This window comes from Heloderma suspectum, chromosome 7 (genome assembly GCF_057233095.1).
Source record: "Heloderma suspectum isolate Gila_16-S chromosome 7, 16-S_ref, whole genome shotgun sequence".
Taxonomy (NCBI): Eukaryota; Metazoa; Chordata; class Lepidosauria; order Squamata; family Helodermatidae; genus Heloderma; species Heloderma suspectum.
The window spans coordinates 11,957,795-11,977,861 of record NC_139464.1 but is presented as its reverse complement, the minus strand read 5'-3'; the positions used below and the strand labels follow the sequence as shown (position 1 = coordinate 11,977,861).

The 20,067-nt window shown below is 45.7% G+C and overlaps 1 long non-coding RNA gene across 1 annotated transcript in view; it reads left to right on the top strand.

Moving 5' to 3' along the window:
• LOC146339338 (uncharacterized) overlaps positions 1-19,418 on the top strand; it is an 86,045-nt gene extending 66,627 nt beyond the window's left edge. The window contains exons 4-6 of the long non-coding RNA XR_014784554.1: positions 425-538; positions 9,760-9,885; positions 17,855-19,418. This is a non-coding gene — a long non-coding RNA (uncharacterized LOC146339338). The remainder of the gene's footprint in view (positions 1-424; positions 539-9,759; positions 9,886-17,854) is intronic.
• The last annotated feature ends 649 nt before the right edge of the window (positions 19,419-20,067 follow it).

The following is a 20,067-nucleotide window of genomic DNA, read 5'->3' as shown; positions in this document are numbered from 1 at the left end:
TGGCTTAAATAAATATGCATTAAAACCATATTTTGAGACTTTTAAATAATAATTAAAAAATCAGATTAATGTGGAAATAGAATGAAATGGATTTATATGGCTAATCACATGCGGAAGTGAAACAGGCCAGAAATAATTTGTCCCTCCTTAAGCAACATGTGAAGATGGATGGCAAGACAATGAAGAGACTGGAGCTACATAGGAGCACAGAGTAGACTGAGAAAGAGCCCTAAGCAAGTGCGAAGCCAGATATGAGAGTTCTCGATCTATCCCCTAACATTAGCCATCAACACAAAACTCGGGATGTGCAAATCAGCAAAACTCGAGCTCGCCAACGTTTTCCAAATTTCATCTCAAAGCTCGTTCTGACTTGAGTCTGTATTAGGCTGTGAGCTTTGTTCGTTTTGTTTTTCTTTTCACACAGAATTCAGGGTGCAGGTTTTTTTAGTCTGTGAATCACATTGCAAGCTTGGAAAAGTACAGACTTCGACTGCAGGTGGTATCTGAGCCCATCTCTGGTCCAGAAGGTGCAAACTGGGTAAGTCCTGATAAAAAAATGAACTGAAACAAATTTCTCATACATCCTACACGCAATCCCTTCCACTGTGCATTTAGCATGTGTTTCTTTATTCTTTATTCCTGCCTTGCTTCTCGATCCTGTTTTCTACTTCCACAGCTCTGGCTTATTCTTTGGCCATCCCAGTTGCCTGGCTTCCTAACCCTGTATCCTGGGTTGTCCTCTGGTTCTGACTTACACTTCAGTCCTGAGTGCTGGTGGTGCCCAGGGCCAGGGCTCCTGGTTCCCTGTTCCTAGCTCAGCCCTGACAGCTTCCCACAGCTTAGCCCTTACATTCCCACACCACAAGGCCTCAGGTCATGATGTGTGAGATGTATTCCACAGTATGAGGTGGTGGAATGTTCATGTAGAATACTAGCACACCAGGGAAATATGTAGTGGTGGCTCTCTCACTGATGTGCTAGTTTACTCCAGGCAAAGAGTTTGTTTTTTGTTTTGTTTTTTGTAATGAGGGAGGCATTAAAAAATAAAACAAAAACCTCTCTCTGGCAGAATTTGGAAGAGGTAGTCTAGAATTCAACCACCTCAGGGCCAAACTAAATGCTCGAGTAATCATACATAGTGGAGCTATGCGTGATACTTTCCATGTAAGCATGCACATCCCTGATTTGCATCAGGACCAATATGCTCCCAGAAAGGGAGGAGGTTAAACCATACCCCTGCCCATTTTTCCCCACCACCAATGGGGGATGAAAAGAAGAAAAAACAAATTTCCATTGTCTCCCCCACTCCACGGGGGACTTCCAGGGGAAAAAAAATGTGGTGTAGGAAAAGCTTACCACCACCACCCCAAATGTTATGGTCCCAGTCTGAATCTAGGCCATGTGTGCTAACACAAAGGGAAAGAAAACTATCATGCATAGAAATTCAAATGTTTAGTCTGGGCCTCAGTTTGTTCTGAAGAGAGCTGGAGATTCATTCTAAACTGATCTCATTGCATGGGATGTGAGAGAAGAATAACATGGCAGAGGAATGTATTATGGTTTTCTGAGGGTAATATGTCCCAAGAGGAGTTCTAATTCCAAGCTCTGGAATATGAGATAGCCCAGAATGATTTATGCAACGCTGACCACATTTGAGCTGCCTATATATATATATATATATGTGTGTGTGTGTGTGTGTGTGTGTGAGAGAGAGAGAGAGAGAGATTTATCAACTTAATATGTTGTTGAAATATAAAACCGCCATGGGCCTGGAGGAGGCAGGAGGCAGATGGATAATATTTTGAAATTGTAGTCCTCAGTCCATGCCATGACCAGCTTTGTTTGGAGAAGAAAGATTAGAGGGGGAAATGCATGGATGGAAATTCTCAAAGGGTGCACCTGGGCCTGGGAGTGAAGGGGAAGGGGCCAGGACAGAAATCTAGAAGGGAAAAATCCAGAGGAGTCAAACCACAAAAACTTTTGACAAGTGAGGTAGATTATTTCTATGCAGGCAGCATTCAGGGCCACCTGCTTAACCTCCCTAGTAGAAATGCATCATGGATCTACAGCCTTGCTTACAGTGAGTGAAGGCAATGCTCTGTTTAGGACAGTATGTTCAACTAGTGGCAGCAGGGAATTTTATGTTCAGGCCAGCCCTACCATAAGACAGAGGGAGGCTGCTGCCTCAGGTGGCAGATACTGGGCGGGGGAGTAGGAAGTAGTGGGAAAGTGCTGAAGGACAGAGCTGTGGCTGCCATGCATGGCCTGTGTCATTCTGGGGCCTGATCCAGCCAGGATGCACATTAAACAGATTCGAAGGTACCAATATAACTCGTGTTATATTGGTACCTTCGGCTATTGGGCAAACTTTGGCTATTGCAGTACAGAAATGAAATATATAAATAAACAAATAACTAAACAAATACATAAATATGTCCACTTGTGTGAAAGAATGATGTAGTTCATTGATGGAAAATGGATGCAGATAAGAAAAGAAAAGCTTACACACGCCACACAACTCGAAGCTGCAGGTTCCCCGGTTCCCATGAAGCAGCAGGCATCGTCCCAGGGCTGTTTTTCTGAGCAGGTGGTCCACTTCCCCGCCCCCTCAGATGATAACAGGTAGCGGGCCAATCTGCCCAGGGTTTTATAGGGCTTGTCTCACTGAGTAAAGACTGTCACAAGACACACACACACCTCCCTCACTTCACCAAGGAGGAGAAAGGGGGAGAAATCAGCAGAGAAGAAACATTCTTATCAGCTGTCCAAGCATGAAATGTACAGGACAGCTATGGTGCATTGTCTAACTTTGGTGTTAGTAGCAAAAAGGCTGACCTTCACTATAGCTGCATTTTGAAGAAGAAATTTAGTAAACCACCCAATATACAGAGCTATACAGGTCTGTATACACTACAAACAGCATATAGGAAGCTGTGCAAGTTCGCACCTGATTCCTTGGCATTCTTCCGAAACCGAATCTAATACAGCCTGCCAGTAGGGATGTCTGAGAAACTAGTTTCAATTCAGTTTTGATCAGGATATACTCAGCTGGCACCTCCTTCAACACAATCTGTTGTTGAAGTTTGTACATCTCCGAGTTTGGAATGCGATTTGCAGACCAATTTGACAGAATGTGTGCAGTTAAGAAATGCATATGAAAAAAATGTGCACTTTTGAAAAACTGCACACAAACACACTTTAATCAAAGGGAGAAGTATGTGCATATTTGCATGCCACTGATGTGTACATTTTGAAAAATGTGCATTAAAATATGCACACATTTGCATGCAACCCCCAACAAAGATCTCAATCTGATACATACACAAGATGGAATCATCTTCAATGTGGAATCTGGAGAACTTCAACAAGCTCGAGTTTTGCTTGCATGCACACCCCTACCTGCTTCAGGGCTCAGTCTTTAGCCTTGCCTCTTCAGCATTTTTATTAATGACTTGGAGGAAGAAGTTGGGTGAATGTTTATCCAATTTGCTGATGACACAAAATTGGGTGGAACAGCTTATACCTTAGAAGACAGAAACATCATTCAGAATGATCTTGATAGGCTGGAAGACTGGGCAGAAAATAACAGAATGAAGTTTATCGAAGACAAGGGCAAAGTCCTTCATTTAGGGAAAAAAAGAAATCAAAAGCATAGTTATAAGATGGGGGATACCTGGTTTGGTAATCATAGAATAGTAGGGTTGGAAGGGGCCAACCCCCTGCTCAATGCAGGAATCCAAGTCAGAGCATCCCTGACAGATGGCTGTCCAGCCTTGTCTTGAATGCCTCCAGTGTGGGAGAGCCCACCCACTCCCTAGGTCATTGGTTCCATTGTCATACTGCTCTAACTGTCAGGACGTTGTTCCTGACATTCAGCCAGAATCTGGCTTCCTGTAACTTGAGCCCATTATTCCATGTCCTGCACTCTGGGATGATCAAGAAGAGATCCTGGCCTTCCTCTCTGTGACAACCTTTCAAGTACATGAAGACCACTAACATATCTCCCCTCAGTCTTCTCTTCTCAAGGCTAAACATGCCCAGTTCTTTCAGTCTCTTTTCATAGGGCTTTGTTTCCAGTCCCCTGATCATCTTTGTTGCCATCCTCTGAACCCTCTCCAGCTTGTCTGCATCCTTCTTAAAGTGTGGTGCCCAGAACCAGAACTGGACACAGTACTCCAGATGAGGCCTAACCAGTGCTGAGTAGAGGGGAATGAGTACTTCCTGGGATTTGGAAGCTATGCTTCTATTAATGCAGCCCAAAAGAGCATTTGCCTTTTTTGCAGCCACATCACATTGTTGGCTCATATTCAGCTTGCGATTGACAACAATTCCAAGTTCCTTCTCGCTTGTAGTGTTGTTGAGCCACGTATCCCACATCTTGTAACTGTGCATTTGATTTCTTTTTCCTAGGTGCAGAACGTGGCATTTATCCCTATTAAATGTCATTCTGTTGTTTTCTGCCCAGCGCTCCAGTCTATCAAGATCACTTCGAATTTTGTTTCTGTCCCCCAAAGCATTAGCTATCCCGCCCAATTTTGTGTCATCTGCAGATTTGATCAGTATAGTATATGTGAAAAGGATCTTGGATTTATAGTTGATCACAAGCTGAATATGAGTCAGCAGTGTGATGTGGCTGCAAAAAAGGCAAATGCAATTTTAGGTTGCATGAGTAGAAGTATAATTTCAAAATCACGGGAAGCAATTGTTCCACTCTACACTGAGCTGGTCAGAACTCACCTCAAATATTGTGTCCAGTTCTGGGCACCACACTTTAAGAAGGATTCAGATAAATAAGAATGAGTTCAGAGAAGGGAATCTCTCTCTCTCTCTCTCTCTCTCTCTCTCTCTCTCAGGGGAATAGAAACTAAGTCCTGTGAGCAAAGACTGAAGGAACTGGGTATGTTTAGTCTTGAGAAGACTAAGGGAGGATATGATAGCATTTTTCAAGTTCCTAAAAGGTTGTCAGACAGAAGAGAGTCACAACCTATTGTCTATCATCCAAGACACAAAATAATGGGAGAAAGGCAGATTTCAGTTGAACATTAGGAAACAATTTCTAACAGTCACAGCAGTCAGACAATGGAAACAACTGCCTAGGGAGAAGGTGGTCTCTCTGTCGCTGGAGGTATTCAAACAGAGACTGGGCAGCTATCTGTCAGGGATGCTTTAAACTGGATTCCTGCACTGAGCAGGGGTTGGAATTGATGGCCTAAATGGCCCCTTCCAAGTCTATGATTCGCAAGATAATGTGCTGCCCTGAGATATGATAAAAGACTTTCCCCCACCAGCAGTGTTGAAATACAGTTCAACCACCACTCCAGTCAGCTTCTGTATGTGGAATTGTGGGTGTGTAGGGGCGGGGGGGGGGAGCTTGTATTTTGCCTCAGGCAGCAAAATCTCACAGGGGAAGTCTTGTTTTTTTTCCTAGGGATGGGGGAGAAATTCATGTGGTTCACATTTTGATGTGAACTTACCTTATTTTGCATTTACGAATGAATACGCAAACTGAAACTCAGTTATCCTTCGACATCCACTCTTCTCCGAATTTTGCAATGGCATTCTGCACTCAAAAAATGTGTACAAAAATGGTGTATATTAAGGGGAAATGCATACAAAAATGTATATATGTGAAAATTACAGTCAAAAATACATTATCTTAGGGAAATTGCTTGCAAAAAAATGTATAGGCAAGACTGCACACAAAAATGCAGCATTAGGAGACATATATGGAAAGAAGTTTATGAATGTTCATGCAACGTTTTCCCTCAAAGACTGGTACAAACACAAACTGAATTTGAGATTGGAAATGTTCTCAAAGTTTGGGATGCGCTGAACCTAAGATGGGAAAAAATGAGAAAATGAGATAACCTGAAATTGACAGATTCACCCATTCCTACTCCTTACCAGGGGGATCCTTCAAAACTGGCATCCCCTATTTGCAGTCTAAAGTGGTGCAATCCACTCTCTGAGTGCAACGATTCCACCCACTCAATCTGTTGTGTGTGTGTAGACCAGGCCTCAGCTAAGGATCAGAGACTCCTCAGTTCAAACTTTGCCTCTGCGAGGAGCTCCCTGGGTACCCTTGAGCCAGTCTCAGGCCCCATTTATAATGACAGGATAATGCCTCCCTGGAAGATTTTATTTGTTAGTTAGTTCGTTTATTCATTTGATTTGCACCCCACCTTTCCTCCAAGAAAATGGCACTCCAGGTGGCTTGCAATTATAGGAATGAAAACATTTTAAAAATAAAACTTGATTTGCACAATAATAAAACCAATTCATTACAAACACAACAACAACAGAATAAAATCAGCCCCCAACCCAACAGACTAGTTTAGATGCCAAAGGCCTGCTTGAATAAGCATGTGTTTGCCTGCTGGTGGAAAGACAGCAGAGAGGGAGCAAACCTAGCCTCCCTTGGCAGGGAGTTCCACAGCCTTGGTGGAGCAGCCACTGAGAAGGCCCTCTCTTGCATAGCCACCAAACACACCTCTGAAGGAAGCAGTACTAGGTTTGTTTTAAAGATCACTGGGTTAACATGTGTGAATTGCTTTTAAGACTACTCTCAAGTGCTATATACATTAAGTCCTTTTATTGCATTCACCGGGGATTGAATATGAAACTTGAGAGCTTGACCAAATGGAGATGTGGACTTTTTATGAATAGTAATCCTATCCTGAGCCATGGATGTTCTCCTCATGCTCAAAACAGCTCTGCTTTTAATTTTCTTACAGACAATGCTTTAAAAACTACTACCTTCAATTATTTCTCTGGATATCTGTCAAGTCTGAAGGGAATCTTGAAAACAATCTGATACTATTTTTTGCTAGATCGTGTTGGCTTCGCTTTGCATTCTCCTCACACCATCTGCTTTGGAAGCCTTCCATGCTCCCCATGTAGTTAGAATGTTCTAGCCAAGTGTTCTCACAGTTCTGAAGTTGTTTTATTTCATGAGACCTCCCCCCTCCCCAAATCACAGGTTGGACCATACCATTTCTTCTCTGGCAAAACTCCTCCTGCCTTTGGATGGATCAAAGCAGGATGACAAGGGCTCTGATCTATAGGCATATTGCTTGACAATTAATAAATGTGAGCTTTAAAATCTACTTTACTATGGCTTGAAATCTATCTGGTCTTTATGAAAACTTGAAAAGGGAATTCAGGATGCCTATCATTTTCCACAATTGGGATGTATGTGTCATTTGAGAAGAGACAAGATACCGCTACCACTTCCCGCTACTAGGAATCTCACTGAGAAATTCACCAGGTTTTTTTTCCCCATTTTTTTCCTGGCTTCCTTTGGCATTTCATTACTGTTGAAACATGGTTGAATCAAGACTTAGGCATAATTCGAGTAGACCCACTGAAATAAATTAGACTTAGGTAAGTCATGACCAGTCCTTAGTATCTTAGCTCCCACTGATTTCAATCGGTCTACTCTCTAACTATGACTAAGTCTGGATCCAACCTATAGTAGTAGTTGTTATCTATAGCACAGAGCTGTTGCGAAATTCCTTCCTGGAATCTGCTACCCCATTCTAGGGTTGGCGGAGAATTTCTCCCCGAAACTTCGGGGGACCGAGCGCCAACGTGTTCGGCCCCCCGAACAAGTTTCGGGGAGAAATCCTCCGGAGCCCCCAGCCCCCCGCACCCCCCCGGGACGGGACTTACCTTCGCCGAATGTCCCTCCCGGTGGCGGGTCCGGCTGGCGGTTCGGCGGGTGTTCGAGCGGGGCGGGAGCGGCAGCCGGTCTTTCGACCGGCTGCCGCCGCCGCCATTGCAATCAAAGAAAAAGAAAAAAAGTCCCCTGATAGGCTACGTGACGATTCACGTAGCCTATCACGGCTAGATTTGCAAAGTCAGCCGTGATAGGCTACGTCAATCATCACGTAGCCTATCAGGGGGCGTTTTTTGTTTTGTTTTTTAACTTTCGCATTCGCGGCCGGGCGAGGCGGGAAGCCTCCTCCCCAGCCTGATTTTCGGCCGGGCGAGGCAGGAAGCCTCCCCCCCGGCCTGAATTTCAGCCGGGCAAGGCGGGAAGCCTCCCCCCCCGGCCTGAACTTCATGGGGGGAGCAGCGAAGCGCCTCCCCCCCACCGCGAACAAGCTTCGAGAAAAGGTAAGTGACTTTCGTCCACCCCTACCCCATTCACAGGAGGTGAAGAGCAGGAGGCCATTTTGACAATTTTCAGGGTTGGGGTGAAAATATTTGAAGTAATTGGGGTGCAGGGGGGGGCATGAAAGCTGTGTGTTAGAAATGTCCATCTCTGGGAAATCCATTTCTTTTTTGGCTTGACGGAGTTCTGTGGCATGTACAACTGACTTTGTGTCTGGAAGCCAAACTGCGGGCTGTTCCCCGAACTCCAGTAACTTTTTTGTGCATTGGGGGGAGGAGGTTCTGCAATTTGCGCAAAATTACTGGGTGATTTCTGCAAATTACAGCAAATTTCAGCTGGATTTTAGGGGTGCACGAAAGTCCCTTACCTGTCCTCGAAGCTTTTCGCAGTGGGGGGGAGGCGCTTCACTGCTCTCCCCATGAAGTTCAGGCCGGGGGGGAGGCTTCCCGCCTCGCCCGGCTGAAATTCAGGCCGGGGGGGGAGGCTTCCCGCCTCGCCCGGCCGAAATTCAGGCCAGGGAGGAGGCGCCTCGACTCGCCCGGCCGCGAACTAAAAAGTAAAAAAAAAAAAACACCCCCTGATAGGCTACGTGATGACTAACGTAGCCTATCATGGCTAGATCTGCAAAGTCAGCCGTGATAGGCTACGTTAATCGTCACGTAGCCTATCACGGGTGACTTAAAAAAAAAAAAAAGCGCTATTTGCGTTGCCCTTATTTTCGCTGTAGTCTATGTAAAGATTTACGTAGACTACAGTGACCAAATAAGGAACGGGAATGGCGGCTCCCTATGGGGGCCGCCATTATCCGTACGTGCTTTTTTTTTTTTAAGTCACCCGTGATTGGCTACGTGACGATTTACGTAGCCTATCACGGCTGACTTTGGAAATCTAGCCTTGATAGGCTACGTGAATCGTCACGCAGCCTATCACAGGGGCGTTTTTTTTTTTTCTTTTTTTGGAATGGCGGCAGCGGCAGCCAGTCAAAAGACCGGCTGCCGCTCCCGCCCCAGATGAAGACCCGCCGAATCGCCAGCCGGACCCGCCACCGGGAGGGACATTCGCCAAAGGTAAGTCCTGTCCTGGGGGGGGGGTGCGGGGGGGTGCAGAGGATTTCTCCCCGAAACTTGTTCGGGGGTCCGAACATGTTGGCGCTCGGCCCCCCGAAGTTTCGGGGAGAAATTCTCCACCAACCCTACTGGATTTTCATAATTTGCACAAATTCAGCCATATTATGCATAATCTGTACAAATTGGACTGTAATTTGCACAAATTTCAGAACCTTCCCCCTCCCCAAATGCACAAACTTCCCAGAAAATCCATGAATTGGCCTGACCCACTGATCAAGTCAGGCACTGCTGTGTGAACCGAAGCAAAGTCCGGGGGGCTGAGCCTAAGAAAACGTGTCAAACTCCACCCCCTCAAATGGATTTCTCCAGCATCCCTAGTTTACCATAGCTGTGTGTAGTGTAGCAAGAGGCGACAGTAACAGCTTCCTATTCCCTCATCCCTTGTTTGTGGAGCATGAGTGATGCAGCTTAGCAAGCCAGCAAGATCAAGACAATTCTGGCAGTCAGGCAGTGGTCACCTCCCCCCGCCAAAAAAAGATGCTCTATGTTGTTGGCTTATTATGTTGTTTCCTGTAGAACATCTTCCAGGGGTGAGAAACATCTAACATCTGGCAGCTGCCTGAAAAACAGCTTAGTCATGTTGGCTCCTGCAAAGCATGCCAGACAAGGAAGGATAACCACGCCAGGCCACACACGACTTAGGTAAGTGTGGACAGCCATCCCCCCTGAACCATTTTGAATATTTTCAGTCTTTGAAAATGATCCCCTCCCCATTTCAGGAGAACTGGGTTCACACACACACACACACACTGCATTATTGAAATGAAGTTATACTGTCAAACTTAGATTTTAGCCCTAATGCAACACCATCAGTATACTTGGTGCCTTAGGGTGCAATCCCATGCATGTTTAGACAGAAATAAGTCCTACCATTCCCAACATGCCCCAGACAGAGTGGCTGACTGGAGGGATGCTGGGAATTGAAGGACTTTTTTTTTTTTTACCTAAACGTGCATAGGATTGCACCCTTAGAGAATTACACAGGCAAATTACACAAGGTCTAGTCCCAAAGGAGCTTCCAATCTAAGAGAGAAAACGGAGGAAATAACATATGAGGCGGGAGAGAAACACAAGTTGTGGGAAGATGGATGAGGTACAGTGGGAGCATAGGCTTCTTGATTCTCCTTGCTCTCTTTGAGGCTTTCTCGGAAACATTTAAAAACAGAGAGCCAACAATCAACAATTGTCAGGGAGGGCCTAGTGAAAAGTTAGGCCCTTAACTGGCACCTAAAACATGCCACAGTTGGCGGCTCACACATACCAAGAGGGAAGATATTCCATAGAAAGGTGCACCTGACACCTAGATTAATGTCTTTTTGGCTCCAGGCAAAAAGCAAAACAAGACACCTTTTTAGGGTGCAATCCTACGCATGTTTGCTGGGAGTTATAGGACTTTTTTCCTCCTGTCTAAACATGCATGTATAGGATTACAACCTAAATGGGTTTTTTAACAGCACAATCCCATACATGTCTACACAGATGTAAGTCCCATTGTGTTCAATGGAGTTACTGCAAGATAACAGGATAGCAGCCAAAATCACATTGTAACTTTCAAGTTTGTTTTAGCTGTTTCTTCTTCTTCTTCTTCTTCTTCTTCTTCTTCTTCTTCTTCTTCTTCTTCTTCTTCTTCTTCTTCTTTTCTCTCTCTCTCTCTCCCCCTCTGCTCTTCATTTTCTTTGATCCATTTTTATTTGCTGCAGTTTTAACACTGTGTTTTATCTTATTCTGCTTTAATGTTTTGTCTGGCATTTGTTGTTTTTATTCTGTAAGCTGTCCAGATAACATTTTGTTAGGTACATAAGGGTGCAATGTTTAGACAGAAAGAAGTCCTACAACTCCCAGCATTCCTGAGCCAGCATGGGTGTTGTAGGACTATTTTTGTGTCTAAACATGCATAGGATTGCACCCTAAGAAAGTAAAATATAGAGCTTTATTCAGTGGCAACTTCAAACAATACATGATACCTTTCTCCTGCCCCCCAATTGGAAACATCTGGGGCACTCTTTGAGGTTTTCATTGGAGACATTCCTGCCTGCAATCTCTGGTATGAATCCACTATGTACCTGTCCCTCTATGGGAGCAAAGGGGATGCTGAGTGTGTGAAACCCTATTGTGCACACTAAGCACTGTACAGAAAGCTTGGCATACCCATGAGAGACCCGTGGAATGGGATTGTGGCTTATGCATCCCCGAGGCTCGATTGTATAACATTTTAGTAGTAGCTAGTGGGATGTCATAGGCTGTGGCTTCCCGGGCAGGACGATAGCAAAACAAAACACAGTGTTTGATGATAAGGCCACAGAGGGAAATCCTTTTCAAAGACAGGTAGCACCGTTGTGCAGTCAGCCGCTGTCGGATGGCCTGGTAGCTCCGCCGTTCAAGATGCACGCAGGACTCTCCCTGTGACAGGTTTGAAATGGAGCTGGTTTTCTTCTCTCCTCCTTCAGCCGCAGGGGAGAGAATGAAATGCACACTGGGATCTGAAATTTATTTTTAAAAGCTGCTGATTTTGACTCAGAGAACACTTGGCTCACAAACTGAGCCTTATTAGCTACAGGGAGTATTAAAAAAGAAAAGAAAAGAAATCTTTCTCCCAAAGCAAAGAAAAACCCTGGTCGTCCTAACCCTTTCACAATTCTATCTTTCTTCCCACCCACCCATCACATTCAAATACCCTGGGGGAAAGCCAATTACTGGGGCCCAAAATAATGCAACTGTCAAAGTTTATGGCATAGAAGGAAAGCATCAGGATTCTGTTTTGTTTTGTTTTTTGGTTGTGTATATTATTTACAAGTACAATTTGTTTTTCTTTCCAGCTAATAACTAATCCAGAGAAAACCAACTGAACATATTGGATAACTTTAACTAGTTCAATGGCTACTTCACAACATGGATTCCTAATTATAGCCCACTGAGTAGCTCCTTTTGTGCAAGTGTTTTAAAGCAGGATCAGAATAGTTTTAATTTGTGTGAAAATTGATGGAAAGCTCTCATGAAAAGCAATCCGAAAGTCAACAATCACTCTGATGTAGAGTGCATTCACAGCCTGGTATACAAGCTCCATTTGTTTGGGAGAGTATTCACTCATGTAAGCCCCCCCATCCTACAATCTGAAACACTAAGCCAAAAAAAGGGTGGGGGTATTCATGAAATATTCACCTCCTGCAAAATGCACCTTCCATGTTGGCATAATTCCGGGGGCTGTGAAATAGGGTGAAAATATTTTCCCATTCAAAGCGAAGACAAGAACCATGCCTGCATTCTGATTTGACTTCAAAATATCGTCATGTAGCTAAATCTGATGGACTGTTGTGCTGTGATGTCATCACACTGGATGTTGTTGTTGTTCAGTCGTTAAGTCGTGTCTGACTCTTCGTGACCCCATGGACCATAGCACGCCAGGCCTTTCTGTCCTGCGCTCTCTCCCGGAGCATGCTCAAGTCCATATTTATTGCATCAGTGATGCTATCTAGCCATCTCATCCTCTGCTGTCCCCTTCTCCTTTTGCCTTCAATCTTTACCAGCAGCAGGGTCTTTTCCAGGGAGTTTTCTCTTCGCATTAGGTGGCCAAAATATTTCAGCTTCAGCTTCAGTATCTGTCCTTCCAATGAGCACTCAGGGTTGATTTCCTTTAGGACTGACTGATTTGACCTCCTTGCAGTCCAGGGGACTCGTAAGAGTCTTCTCCAGCACCACAGTTCGAAAGCATTGATTCTTCGGCGCTCAGCCTTCCTTATAGTCCAGCTCTCACAGCCATACGTTGCTACTGGGAAAACCATAGCTTTGATTATACGAATTTTTGTCAGCAAGGTGATGTCTCTGCTTCTTACTATGCTGTCTAGGTTTGCCATAGCTTTCCTCCCAAGGAGCAAGCGTCTTTTAATTTCATGGCTACAGTCACCGTCTGCAGTGATCTTGGAGCCCAAGAAAATAAAATCTGTCGCTGCTTCCATTTCCTCCCCTTTTTATATGCCAGGAAGTGATGGGGCTAGATGCCATGATCTTCGTTTTTTTAATGTTGAGTTTCAAAATAGCTTTTGCACTCTCCACTTTCGCCCTCAACAAGAGTCTCTTTAGATCCTCTTTGCTTTGTGCCATTAGGGTGGTATCGTCTGCGTATCTGAGGTTGTTGATAATTCTCCCGGCAATCGTAATTCCGACCTGTGATTCATCCAACCTGGCGTATCTCATGATGTACTCTGCATATAAATTAAATAAGCAGGGCGACAAAATACAGCCTTGTCATACTCCTTTCCCAATTTTGAACCAATCAGTTATTCCATGTCCGGTTCTTACTGTTGCTTCTTGACCCTCGTACAGGTTTCCCAGGAGACAGGTAAGGTGGTCTGGTACTCCCATCTCTTTAAGAATTTGCCACAGTTTGTTGTGATCCACACAATCAAAGGCTTTAGTGTAGTCAATGAGGCAGAAATAGATGTTTTCCTGGAATTCTCTTGCTTTCTCCATGATCCAGTGAATGTTGGCGATTTGATCTCTAGTTCCTCTGCCTCTTCGAAACCCAGCTTGCACTTCCTGTAGTTCTCAGTTCACATACTGCTGAAACCTAGCTTGTAGGATGTTGAGCATAAACCTTGCTGGAATGAGAAATGAGTGCAACTGTACAGTTGTTTGAACACTCTTTGGCATTGCCCTTCTTTGGAATTGGAATGTAAACTGAGTAACCGACCTTTTCCAGTCTTGTTGCCACTGTTGAGTAGGAATGGACGAAAGTCCCTTACCTGGTCCCACAGCTGTTTTCGGTGTGGGGAAGAGGCGCTCTGTTTCTCCCCAAAAAATTATTGGAAGGTGGGGAGGTGCCCCGTCCCTCCCTGGCGAAATTCTGGCCGGGGGGGAGTCACCCCATCCCTCCCCGCCGAAATTCTGGCCGGAGGGGAGCGCCCCACCTCTCCGGCCACAAAAGAAAAAAGTAAAGTAAAAAAAAAATGTGATAGGCTACGTAAAGATTTACGTAGCCTATCACGGCTAGATTTTCAAAGTCAGCCATGATAGGCTACGTAAATCTTTACGTAGCCTATCAGAGCTAACTTTGAAAAAAGAAAAGTGCATACACAAATAGGGGTGCACGAAAGTCACTTACCTGGTCTCGCAGCTTTTCGCGGTGGGGGGGAGGCGCTTCGCTGCTCCCCCCGAAGTTCAGGCCGGGGGGGAGGCTTCCCGCCTCGCCCGGCCGAAATTCACGTTCCTTATTTGGTCGCTGTAGTCTACGTAAAGATTTACGTAGACTACGGCGAAAATAAGGGCGCCGCCATTTGCGTATGTGCTTTTTTTTTTTTGAAATTCTCCAACATCCATACAGTGTTCCAAATGTGTTGGCATATTGAGTGCAGCTAGGGGTGGACGAAAGTCACTTACCTTTTCTCGCAGCTTGTTCGCGGTGGGGGGGAGCGCTTCGCTGCTCCCCCCGCGAATTTCAGGCCGAGGGGGGAGGCTTCCCGCCTCGCCCGGCCGAAATTCAGGCCGGAGGGGAGGCTTCCCGCCTCGCCCGGCCGAAATTCAGGCCGGGGAGGAGGCTTCCCGCCTCGCCTGGCCGCGAACACGAAAGTAAAAAAAAAAAAAAAAAAAGTCCCCTGATAGGCTACGTGACGATTCACGTAGCCTATCATGGCTAGATCTGGAAAGTCAGCCGTGATAGGCTACGTGAATCATCATGTAGCCTATCATGGGTGACTTAAAAAAAAAAAGCGCATACGCGAATGGCGGCCCCCATAGGGAGCCACCATTCGCGTTCCTTATTTAGTTGCTGTAGTCTACGTAAATGTTTACGTAGACTACGGTGAAAATAAGGGCAACGCAAATAGCGTTGCCCTTATTTTCGCCGTACTCTACGTAAACATTTACGTAGACTACAGCGACCAAATAAGGAACGGGAATGGCGGCTCCCTATAGGGGCCGCCATTATCCGTACACACTTTTTTTTTTTTTTAAAGTCACCCGTGATAGGCTACGTGACGATTCACGTAGCCTATCATGGCTGACTTTGCAAATCTAGCCGTGATAGGCTACGTGAATCGTCACGTAGCCTATCAGGGGACGTGTTTTTTTTTTCTTTGATTGCAATGGCGGGGGCGGCAGCCAGTCGAAAGACCGGCTGCCGCTCCCACCCCACTTGAACACCGGACGAACCGCCAGCCGGACCCGCCGCCGGGAGGGACATTCAGGGAAGGTACGTCCCGTCCTGGGGGGGGGGCGGGGGGCGGGGGGGTGGAGGATTTCTCCCCGAAACTTGTTCGGGGGGCCGAACACGTTGGCGCTCGGCCCCCCGAAGTTTCGGGGAGAAATTCTCCGCCATCCCTAAGTGCAGCACTTTAACAGCATCATCTTTTAGGATATTAAATAGCTCAGCTGGAAAACTGTCATCTCCACTAACTTTGTTGTTAGTAATGCTTCCTAAGGCCCACTTGACTTCACTCTCGAGGATGTCCGGCTCAAGTTCAGGGACCACACTATCATGGCTATCAGGGACATTAAGATCTTTCCTGTATAGTTCTTCTGTGTATTCTTTCCACCTCTTCTTAATCTCATCTGCTTCTGATAGGTCCCTGCCTTCTTTGTCCTTTATCATGCCCATCTTTGCACAAAACGTTCCCTTGAGATCTCCGATTTTCTTGAAAAGATCTCTAGTATTTCCCATTCTATTGATTTCCTCGATTCCTTTGTATTGTTCATTTAAGAAGGCCTTCTTGTCTCTCCTTGCTATTCTCTGGAACTCTGCATTCAGTTGGATATATCTTCCCCTTTCTCACTTGCTTTCCGCTTCCCTTCTTTCCTCAGCGACTTGTAAAGCCTCATCAGACAGCCACTTGGCTTTCTTGCATTTCTTTTTCTTTGGGATGAATTTAGTTGCTGCCTCCTGAACAATGTTACAGACCTCCGTCCATAGTTCCTCAAGCACTCTGTCTATCAGGTCTAATCCCTGAAATCTATTCCTCACCTCCACTGTATATTCGTAAGGGATATGATTTAGGTCCTACCTGAATGGTTTAGTGGTTTTCCCTACACTCTACAATTTAAGCTGAAATGTTGCAAGAAGCAGCTCATGATCTGAGCCACAGTCAGCTCCAGGTCTTGTTTTTACTGACTGTATGGAGCTTTTCCATCTTTGGCTGCAAAGTACATAATCAATCTGATTTCGATATTGACCATCTGGTGATGACCATGTGTAGAGTCACCTCTTGTGCTATTGGAAAAGAATGTTTGCTATGATCAGCGTGTTCTCTTGACAAAATTCCATTAGCCTTTGTCCTGCTTCATTTTGTACACCAAGGCCATGCTTGCCTGTTATCCCGGTGATTTCTTGACTTCCTACTTTAGCATTCCAATCCCCTATGTTGAAGAGGACATCTTTTTTTTGGTGTTAGTTCTAGAAGGTGTTGGAGGTCTTCATAGAACCAATCAACCTCAGCTTCTTCAGCAGCAGTGGTTGGGGCATAGACTTGAATTACTGTGATGTTGAATGGTTTGCCTTGGATTCGTACTGAGATCATTCTATCATTTTTGAGATTGTACCCCAGTACTGCTTTTCCCACCCTTTTGTTGACTATGAGTGCTACTCCATTTCTTCTAAGGGACTCTTGCCCACAGTAGTAGATACAATGGTCACCTGAATTAAATTTGCCCATGCTTGTCCATTTTAGTTCGCTGATTCCCAAGATGTCAATGTTCAGTCTTGCCATCTCATGTTTGACCACCTCCAGCTTACCTTGATTCATTGATCTGACATTCCAGGTTCCTAAACAATATGAATATTGTAGGGATGTCAGAGAATTTCACCACGAATCTTGGGGAGGCCGAATGCCAGCGCATTCGGCCCCCCGAAATTGGTGGCGAAACGGTCTGTCACCCCCCGCCCCCCCGGGACGGGACCTTGGGCGAATCCTCCACGCGGCGGTGGCTCCGGTGGCGGTGCGGTGGCGGTGAGGCGGCGGTGGTGGCTGCGGCGGCCGGTCTTCCGACCGGCTGCCACTGCCACCATTTCCAATTAAAAAAAACCTGATAGGCTATGTAAAGATTTACGTAGCCTATCATGGCTAGATTTTTAAAAAATACCGTGATAGGCTACGTAAATGTTTACATAGCCTATCACGGCTGATTTAAAGGGGGAAAAAATGCACGTACGCAAATGGCGGCACCCATGGGTGCCGCCATTTTCGTTCCTTATTTTGACACATCTTAGTCTACGTAAACATTTAGACGCTACACTATTTGCGTTCCCCTTATTTTCGCCGTAGTCTATGTAAATGTTTACGTAGACTAAGACGTGTCAAAATAAGGAACGCAAATGGCGGCGCCCATTGGTGCCGCCATTTGCGTACGCGTGTTTTTTTTTCTTTTAAATTAGCTGTGATAGGCTACGTAAACATTTACGTAGCCTATTACGGCTGACTGCAGGGACGCAAACAGCCATTTGCACACCCGCCCAGCCAGGATTCGGGGGGGGAGGGACAGAGCCCCTCCCCCCCAGCCAGAATTTCAGGGGGAGGGATGGAGCGCCTCCCCCCCACCTCTAATCAAATTTTGTTAAAGGTAAGTAACTTTCGTACATCCCTACAATATTGTTCTTTACAGCATCGGACTTTCTTTTCACCACCAGACACATCCGCAGCGGAGTGTCCTTTCAGCCTTGGCCCAGCCACTTCACTCTTTCTGGCGCTACTTGGAAATTCCCTCTGCTCTTCCCCAGTAGGATATTGGACACCTTCCGACCTGAGGGGCTCATCTTCCGGCGTCATCTCTTATAGCCTTGTGATACGTTCCATGGGGTTTTCTTGGCAGGAATACTGGAGTGGGTTGCCATTTCCTTCTCCAGTGGACCACATTTTGTCAGAACTCTCCGCCATGACCTGTCCGTCTTGGGTGGCCCTGCATGGCATAGCTTATGGCTTCACTGAGTTACGCAAGCCCCTTCGCCACAACAAGGCAGTGATCCATGAAGGGGATCACACTGGATACATGACCCCTGATTGGCCAGATCATCTAGTTAGCAATAAGAGGATCCCCCTCCCCCAAGGACCAAAGCAGCTGCCAAGAGGGGCAGGAAACTGGAGAAAAAGAGAGAGAAAAAACATCTCTTTGGGTGAACACTTTCAGGGCCCCCAAATTCCGTTTTTTCATTCCCTGAGAAAATAATGTATGCCCATCAGGTTGAATGTTTTCAAGTTAAACACATCTTTCCTCTCTAGGGTGACCACTTATGAATTGCCAAGAAAGAGGACACTGATGTGAATATGTAAAATGTAGGAAGTCTCATTATAATTTACATAGAAATGCAGTACATCTCACCATAGTTTGGAAGACTGTGAGCAGATGACCTGTGTGCTTGCTGCTCACTCTGCCATCCAGGTGCTGCCGATGGACAACTTCAAGTCTAAGCTCTCCCTTCTGATGGTTCTTTATCTCTAAACTGGACTTGTGTTGGAGAGCCCTTTAAATAGAGGATTCCTTCAGAATAGAGGACTGTCCTCTGGCAGCCCTTCAAATAGAGGACTATCCTCTATCAAAGAGGTCACTCTACTTTAATGGAGAAACTTGAGATGAACACAAGGGCAACCAGATAATTGGGTAGAAAGGATGGCTGCATTTGGTGCATACTTTGAAAGAGATGTTGCTCAGCCAGGATTTCTTGTGACTATCCTACTTCCCCTAGCCTTCAGCTCAATCAGCTGCCTCCTTCACCCCTAGCTCATAGGAACACAAGAAGAGCCCTGCTGGACCAGACCAAAGACCCATCTAATCCAGCATCCTGTATCCCACAGTTTCCAATCAGATGACGATGGGAAGCCCACAAGCAGGCATGAGTACAACAGCATTCTCCCACTCCTGTTCACCAGCAACTGGTATTCAGAGGAATAGTGCCCCTGATAATGGAGGTAATAGCGTTCATGGCTAGTAGCAGCCACTGACAGACCTACCATTCATGAATTTGTCTAGTCCTGTTTTAAAGCTGTCCAAGTTGGTGGCCATCCCTCCATTTTGTGGTAGTGAGCCCCATTGTTTAACTATGTGCTGTGTGGGGAAGTACTTCCTTTTGTCTATCCTGAATCACCACCGATCAGCTTCGTGGGATGCCCGTGAGTTCTGTCTGTGCTCTGTCCCTATCTACTTCCTCCACACCATGCTTTACAAAGAATATTTTTGACTTGTTTTTGTTTCTCAGGAAAAAATAAAATAAAAATCACAATTTGATGAATGGTCTCCTGGCCTGATCCATACTTTCTTTTGGCAGCTACAGCCTTTCCTTTTGGTCATGTTCTGACTCTGCTCGTTTTGGCTGTTCCAGCCATCTTGAATAATCCTCCTTCTCTCCCTCCTCCATGTCCTGTTTGTTCACAAAGACTGTGTACACAGACGATCTGATCTCATCTGGTTTGTATTTAAGCTCTTATGCAACATCACCAGTCAAGCCTATGAAGCCGTCTTAGGTCAATAACCAGCAGAATAATCACGCTGAAGCTGGAAGGGCCATGTATGGTCTAGCACAGCACTTCATCTGGTGGTTTGGAGGCAAATTGGGACAGCCAAGCTGAGTCTAACTCAGTAACTGCCTTAGTGATCGGCCATCCAGCGTTACAGAACCAGCTAGAAACCCATTTGCCTTTTGTGTGACCTGATCCCTACTGAGTTGAGCAGTTGCAATGCCCTATCCTGGATATCTGGTGGTACGGCACAGCAGATAGCAAGTCAGCAGCTAATGGAAAGCTGTCCTGGTAGTGCAGAGAGCAAGAAACCATGATCCCACTGCTAGTGGCCCAGGTTTGAGACCTCTGGCACCTTACACACAGTGATGTTATTAGCAGTGGAGGCTGG